The sequence below is a fragment of the Apodemus sylvaticus genome, chromosome 17, assembly GCF_947179515.1.
Source record: "Apodemus sylvaticus chromosome 17, mApoSyl1.1, whole genome shotgun sequence".
Taxonomy (NCBI): domain Eukaryota; kingdom Metazoa; phylum Chordata; class Mammalia; order Rodentia; family Muridae; genus Apodemus; species Apodemus sylvaticus.
Window position 1 is genome coordinate 71,463,313 of NC_067488.1, and position 8,186 is coordinate 71,471,498.

Genomic DNA, 8,186 nt, shown 5'->3' on the forward strand with positions numbered 1-8,186 from the left:
GGGGATGGGAGGTGGGGGGTGGGGGGTCTCTATGTAGCTCTAGGTGTCTTGGAACTTGCTCTGTAAGCCAGGCAGGCCTTGAACACAGAGATCTGCCTGCATCTGCCTCCTGAATACTTGGACCAAAGGTGTGCACCACCACCTGGCTCAAACAATTTAATGTGCTGACTTTATGACGTTCCATGCACAGAGTGCATAACTCACACACTCAATTAACAGCCTGGCCTATAGAAGCCGTAGTGTTCCCTCTTCAAAGGAAGAACTGAGGCTCAAAGAGACTTGCCTAATTGTCCAACATCCAGGGCATCTTCTTGTCTGCAAAAATAGAAACAAAAGGGAGCATGGGAGACATTTATCAGAATGTTAATGAGACACTTGCTCAGAGCTCTGAAAGGCCAGAGAATCAGGCTCGAAAGCCAAGCAGAAACAGAATGATGGAGGGGAGCGGGTCTCTGTTCCTGTGGCCAAAGACACGAAGCATTCTAATCACACTCCCTGATGTAATCAGCTCCAAAACTCCGGATGGAAAGGTCCAAAGATCAGAGCTCCAGCATTCTCTGAACTCATGGGACTAGTTGGGACTAGTTGGCTCAATGGTTTATTCGGCTCATAGACAAAAGGTGATTCTGGCACCAAGTACAGCTTAGGTGGAGGGATAGATCATGCCTCCAATTCCGGGAAACTGATAAGAGTCCTGTGCCCCGGTGCAGTGACGTTCCAGCTCTTCCAGAATTTCCCAGACTTGGCCTTCAAATTATCGCGAGTCGTGAAACCGAGACAACTATGGACCGCAGTACCCAGAATATGCCACCAGGAGGCGCAAGAGACTAACAAATTTCAACGAAGTAGAGTTGGGGGATTGGGATAACAAAAACCAGAGGTGAAGTTGGAGAAGACATGGGTTGAGGGGGACTCTGACAAACCGGGCTGTGGGAACTCAGAAGATTAAGAGCAGCGTGAGCCGCAAGAGGCTTCTCTGCTGTCAGCACTGGCTGCACTCTCTCCTAACTGGGCTTGGGGTTCTACTGGTCTTTGCTCAGAGATCTTGAGAGGACTTTGAACTCTCCGGTTTATGGCCTCAATTTTCCAACTGTCAACACCCACGCCCCACCTCTGCCCATCAACTCCACGTTAGTTGTGGAGGACAGGGCAGGGATAACAGGGTGAGGCATGTTCCTCCAGCCCTTGGGCAGAAGGAAGTGGACTGTGGCTTCTCCTCTGGATTGGTATTTCAGCACCGAGCACGGCGCTTGGCACAGAGTCAGTGCCTGGCAAGTATTTGTTGCCCGTTGATAACGATTTGAAGGGAATAAGTGTTACTAGAGGAACCACAGCAGGTACAGGGTATTTCAATTCACATTGCCCGAGTCTTTGTAATTTCTCCCAACCACTATTGCTGTCCTTGCCTACGCTGCGGTCCCTTCTGCTGGACCCACTATAATAGCTTCCTAAGTGGTTCCTCTCCAATCCCTCCATCCCACAGTTCATTCTTCACCCAGCAGCCAGCGGGATCTTTTAAAACCGTAAATCAGAGTGCACCACTTCCGAGCTTAACACCTCCACAGGCTTCTCATTACACTGGGAATGAAACCCAGACTCCTTCCCGTGGCCCGGGTGCCTCCGCCAGCCAGGGCATGCCTGCCGCTGACCTCATCCACCGCTGGCCTCACCAGCTTTCTTTGTCTCTCTAGAGCCCCGGGAGCTGGCTCTTGCCAGAGGGCTTTTACATTAACTGTTCCTTCTGCCTGGAATGCGCTCCTCCCAGATTCTTTGCACGGAGGGCTCCTGGACTTCTAGGTCTCCATGTAAATGTCACTTCTTCGAGAGACAGCTCTGGACAGTGCATCCTAGGTTACCTCCCCAGCCGCTTCGCCGCATCCGCTCCTCATTTCGTGGTGGTGGATCCCAGCAGCACTTATTCTGACTTCTTGTCTAGTTGTTGTTGTTGGTGGTGGTGGTTTTTTTGAGACAGGGTTTCTCTGTATAGCCCTGACTGTCCTGGAACTCACTTTGTAGACCAGGCTGGCCTCAAACTCAGAAATCCACCTGCCTGTGCCTCCCAGAATGCTGGGATTACAGGCGTGCGCCACCTCTGCCCAACTTGTTGTTTATTTTTACGATTTTCTTTCTAGGATTGGAGAGATGGCTCAGCGGTTGAGAGCACTGACTGCTCTTCTGAAGGTCCTGAGTTCAAATCCCAGTGCAACCACATGGTGGCTCACAACCATCCATAAAGGAGATTTGACACCCTCTTCTGGAGTGTCTGAAGACAAGCTGCAATGTACTTACATATATAATAATAAATAAATCTTAAAAAAAATATTTTATTTCTACTTCTGTGTGTCTCTGTGTGTGTGGTGTATGGAATGCCATTGGAGGTCAAAGGCTTCAGATCCCCTGGAGTTACAGGTGGTTGCACCTGGCTTGTCCTGGGATCTGAATGCAAGAACTCTGCAGGATTGGTACACACAGGCCACGCTCGCTCGTAGCTGCTGAGGCGTCTCTGCAGATGATGGCGGCAGTGGTTTTTGTTGTTGTTTTGTTTGCTCGCCTTGGCTTGTTTGTTTTGTCAGAGTCTTACTGTAGCCCTCAGACCGATCTTCAGCTTCCCATCCGTTCGCCTCAGCCTCCTGAGCCCTGGGATTACAGGAGCTTGTCAGCATGCCCAGTTCTCATTTGTTTCCAGAAAAGAAACTGCAACAAAGGGACCCTGTCTCCTTAGTTCAATTACTACATCCCTAGCACCTATTAATAGAACAGCACCAAGAGCCCGGCGGCGGCAGCGGTGCAGGCCTTTAATCCCAGCGCTCTGAGGCTAAGAGGTCAGCGCAACGCAACACGACTCGAAGCCAGCGTGGTCTGCAGTGAGTTCCAGGACAGCCAGGGCAACAGAGAAACCCTGCCTTGAAAAACAGCAGCAGCGGCAACACCACCAACAGAAGTGTGTGGAAACCTTAGCTTTGAGCCAGGAACGAACGTTAGGGAAACGGCTCTGTACGATGCCAGAGCTTAGCTGTTACTTGACCAACCAGGGAAGGTGTAGAAAAAGCTTATCTGTGCCACAGTACAGCGTTTTCAGCACTGAGTTCTGTGTTATCCAGAAACGCATAGTGTGAGCTTGCATTTGCATATATATATATATATATATTCTCCAGCTAGAAGTTTCCTCCTTCAGAGAAGGAGAGGTAGAGAATGGCCCCCTCTTATAACCCGCCTGCATCATCAAACCCCAAACGTTCACCGAGACTAATCTGGCCTGGGCATTGGCTACAGCTCACTCTGCCGCCTCTTGCCTCTCTCTTCTCATTGTCAGGGTTGACACTTCTCAAACACGTTGGCTACTGTGATGTTTTTACTCGGGGGCTCAGCGGGGTCTGTGGTCACAAGTTGGGTCACAGGGCTCTGCTCCTTATATGACATAGAAACGGAAGGGTTCTGGTTCCGACGAAAAAGAAGAGAATGCTTTCTGTTTTAAGTTTTCCCATTATTTTCCTAGCACTTTGATGCCTGCTGTTCCTACCCTGCCCCCACCTCCCCACCCACCCCCACCCCCGCACACATCTGTATTGGCTTATTTCAGCAAGTTAATACTCTGTCACCATCTACCCAAGGGTCCTGTTTCTCAGCAGGGCTCAGGGTAAGTCTAGGAGGCAGCCTTAGAGAAAGTTTTTTTGTTTGTTTGTTTGTTTGTTTTTTGTTTTGTTTTGTTTTGTTACCCAGCATCCTCCAGCAAACCTTTATAAACAGGCTTAGTGCATTTCAGGGACAGATAATTTGGCTGAAACATGTCTGGAGCAGGTAGCCCTCTGTCGTGGAAGGGCTTGGCAGAAGGCCCAGACTCTGACCTGCTGGTCGGAGGATTCCCTGGTTTCTGCTGCTGGCTAACAACAGTGGTTTGCACACGACCTGGTCAGCAAGGGCCTCCTGCGTACAGCTTGTTGTAGTTCCCAGAGCCACATGGAGCCAACGCCCACCAGCCCTTTAGAGAAAACCTCAGGAAAGGATTGGAATAATCTGTGGCTGCTCTGCATAATCATAGTACGAAAATAAGAAAAAAGAAAGAAAAACAGTGCTGGAGAGATGACTCAGCCAGTAAGAGCACTGACTGCTCTTTCGAAGGTCCTGGGTTCAAATCCCAGCAACCACAAGGTGGTTCACAACCATCCATAATGAGATCTGACACCCTCTTCTGGTGTGTCTTAAGACAGCTACAGTATACTTACACATAATAATAAATAAATATAAGAGAGCCGGGCGGTGGTGGCACACACCTGCGTGTAATCCCAGCACTCTGGAAGGCAGAGGCAGGCGGATTTCTGAGTTCGAGGCCAGCCTGGTCTACAGAGTGAGTTCCAGGACAGCCAGGACTATACAGAGAAACCCTGTCTCAAAAAAACAAAAAACAACCAACCAACTAAACAAACAAACCAAAACAAACAAACAAAACACCAAGGGCCAGTGACAGGGCCCAGTGGCAAATGCACGTGGTGCCAAGCTGGGTTCCTGAGCTCAACCCCTGAGACCCACGTGATGGGAGATGAGAACTGATTCCCAGAAGTCGGTCTCTGGCTTCCACAGGAGGCCATGGTGTGCCTGTATCCCCTATAAGGAGTCACAGACTGATATAAAAAATTAAACACCATTAGCAATAGCAATGAATCCGGGCTAGTAGCTATGAGTCCTTGTCCTTCCCCCACTGACCAGTTTGGTGCCCGGGCCAGCCACCTCACACCTCCTGAGCTTGGCCTTGCCCAGTCACTGTAGAACGGTGGTGGTTGCGAACACAACTGCTTGAGGCAGAATAGTTGGGCTAAAATCTGAGTCCACTACTGACTGGCTGACTTTGAGAAATGGCTGAACCTCTGTTCCTGGCCTGTCCAGGATTTACAAGGATGGAAAGTGAGTCACCCAGGCCTCGAGTACCGCTCAGCCCATGGTAAACGCTACACATGTCTGCTGTTAGGATTACCAAAAGTGTATCCACTGGGTTAGGTAATCTTTGAGACAGCTTCCCGCTCAAATATCCCACAACTTTCAAATTCAGTGATGGAGTATTTTCCTCGTTTCTCGTTCTGGGAAATCTGGGAGTGGAGTTCTTCGGAAGGTCCTGGGGTTGTAGAGTTCTAGGGACAGAGTTGGTGGTGGGACTCTGAGGAAGGTGCCTGCCTGCTACCTGCAAAAACCAGAACACAGGAGGCCATGCAGACACACTATGTGCAGTTCTTCTGGGTAGAGATGCCTGAGAACTTAGTCCAGAGAAGAACCCAGAGTTATTCCTTCAGTTTCCTGACTGGTGTCTAAATTCTTTCTCACTCAAAAAAAAAAAAAAAAAAAAAAAAAAAAAAAAAAAAGACAAGGCCTTTCATTTCAAAGATAACATTTCCTGTTACAATCACACAGTTTTCTCTGGTGGTGGTCACTCATAGCTTTAACCCCAGCACTCGGGAGGCAGAGGCAGGCAGGTCCCTGAGTTCGAGGTCTACAGAGTGAGTTCTAGGAGAGACAGAGAGACAGAGAAACCCTGTCTTGAAACCCAAACTAAATCAACCAACCAACCAAATTCATTATGTTTTATTCATTTCTTTTATATGTGTGTGTGTGTGTGTGTGTGTGTGTGTGAGAGAGAGAGAGAGAGAGAGAGAGAGAGAGAGAGAGAGAGAGAGAGACATCCTGTGGAGACCAGGGGGCAACCTGAAAGAGCTGTTCTTGTCTTCCACCAGGTGGGATCTGGGGCAGAGTTCAGGGCCTCAGGGTTGGCAGTAAACACCTTTACCTGGTGAGCCATCTTGTCTGTCTTCCTTTCCTCTCTTTGTCCTCTTATTTATTTACTTGTTTTATTTCTATTTTTGAGACAGGGTCACCCAGCCAAGGTGTGAATGTGCAACTTTCTCACCCCAGCCTGCCGTGTAGCTGAGATGATGGGTGTATTACCAGGCCCAGTTCCGAAACCTTACATGTCTTTGTGTGTATGTGTGTCTGTGTGTCTATCTGTCTGTCTGTGTATATGAGTGTCTGTGTGTGTTTCTGTATATGTGTTTGAGAAAAGATCTGATTCTCTCTGTATGTGTGTTTATGTATGTATGAATGAGTCTGTATGTGTCTGTGTGAGTATATATAAGTGTATGTGTGAGAATATGTGTGTGTATGTGTGTAAGTCTGTGTGCATGTGTGTGTATGAGTAAGTCTGTGTATGTGTACATGTGTGTGTATGAGTGAGTCTGTGTATGTGTGCATGTGTGTGTATGAGTGAGTCTGTGTATGTGTGCATGTGTGTGTATGAGTGAGTCTGTGTATGTGTGCATGTGTCTGTATGAGTGAGTCTGTGTATGTGTCCATGTGTGTGTATGAGTGAGTCTGTGTATGTGTGCATGTGTATGCATGCATGTGTGTGTCTATGTGTGCATGTGTCTATGTGTAGATGTGTAGATGTGTGCATATGTGTATGGGTGCGTGTGTGTATGTGTGGGTGTATATATGTGTAAACATGTGTATGGGTATATGTGTGTATGTGTGGGTGTGTATGGGTGCATGTATCCCACAGTATATAGTGTATAAAAGTCAGGGCACAGCCGGGCGGTGGTGGCGCATGCCTGTAATCCCAGCACTTGGGAGGCAGAGGCAGGAGGATTTCTGAGTTCGAGGCCAGCCTGGTCTACAGAGTGAGTTCCAGGACAGCCAGGGCTATACAGAGAAACCCTGTCTTGAAAAAACCAAATTAAAAAAAAAAAAAGTCAGGGGACAACCTGGAGGAGTTGGTTGTCTTCTCCACCACGTGGGCTCTGGGGACTGCACTCAGGTCATGCCTGGTGGCAGAGTCCTTAGCCTTTGCCCATCTCCCCACTTTTTTTGAGACCAGGTTTGCTTTTTTTGAGACCAGGTTTCAATATGTAGGCCTGGCTGGCTTGGAACTCATTCTGTAGACCAGGTATGGTTTCAGTATACAGACCTGGCTGGCTTAGATGATAGAGTATAGGTTAGGTTGACTCTGAACTTGCTGTGATCCCATTGCCTCTGCCTCCAGAATGCCTGGATTATAGGAATGCACCACCATGCCAGGTCACCTACCTTTTTTTTTTCTGTTGAAAAAACATTTTCGGGGCTGGAGAGATGGCTCAGCAGTTAGGAGCACTGACTGCTCTTCCAAAGGTCCTGAGTTCAAATCCCAGCAACCACATGGCGGCTCACTACCATCTGTAATGACTGGCACCCTCTTCTGGTGTGTTTGAACACAACTACAGAGTACTTGGATATGATAATAAATAAATCTTAAAAAAAAAAAAAAGAAAAAACATTTTCATTATTTTGTGTGTATGAGTGTTCTCCCTGTGTATATGCTCATATACCCCATGTGTGCCTGCTGCCTGCCAAGGTCAGAAGGCGGCGCTGGATCTGGAGTTACAGATTGTTGCGAGCTGCCAGGTGGGTGCTGGGAATCAAACTTGGGTCCTCTGCAACAAGTACTCTTAACCACTGAGCTGACTCTTTAGCCCCGCCCCTCCCCCCCCCACGAAAAATTTTGGCCAGGTGTGGTGACACATCTTTAATTCCAGTACATGGGAGGCAGAGACAGAGGCAGAAGAATCTCTGTGAGTTTAAGGTTAGGCTGGCCTATAAAAATATATAAAATTATTTTATGTGTATGGGTGTTTTGCCTGTGTGCTGGTCTGCGCACTGACAGTGTGTGTGCCTGGGGCCCACTTGGCCCTCAGATGCCCTGGACGAGGACTCATGATTGACTGTGAGCTGCCAGGTAGGTGCTTGGGATGGAGCCCGGAACCTTTGGAAGAGCATCGAGTGCTCTTAATTGCTGAGCCATCCCCAGACCGCATTTCTCTGTTTCAATCGCCTATTGCACTTCCCCATGGATTCCAAACTACTATTTCAAAAAGGAAGCTGTGGGGTCCTCCTGATCCCGATGGGAAGGATGTCCAGATAGCAAGGGAAGCAATGGCTGCTATGTAAGGGTAAGGAGAGAAGCTAGGCAGAGATCCCAAAAGTCACCGTGCAGTCCAACCAGTCGAGAGCCACGCAGGCAGAATAGACGGCTGCGTCCTCATTAAAAAGAAATGTGTATTTTAATTCATCTCTATGGGTGTTCCGGTGCCTCGGGGCCAGAAGAAGGTGTTCAGCCCCATGGAGCTGGAGTGCACGAGCCAAACTCAGGCTCTCTCTCGGGATGGTGGCAG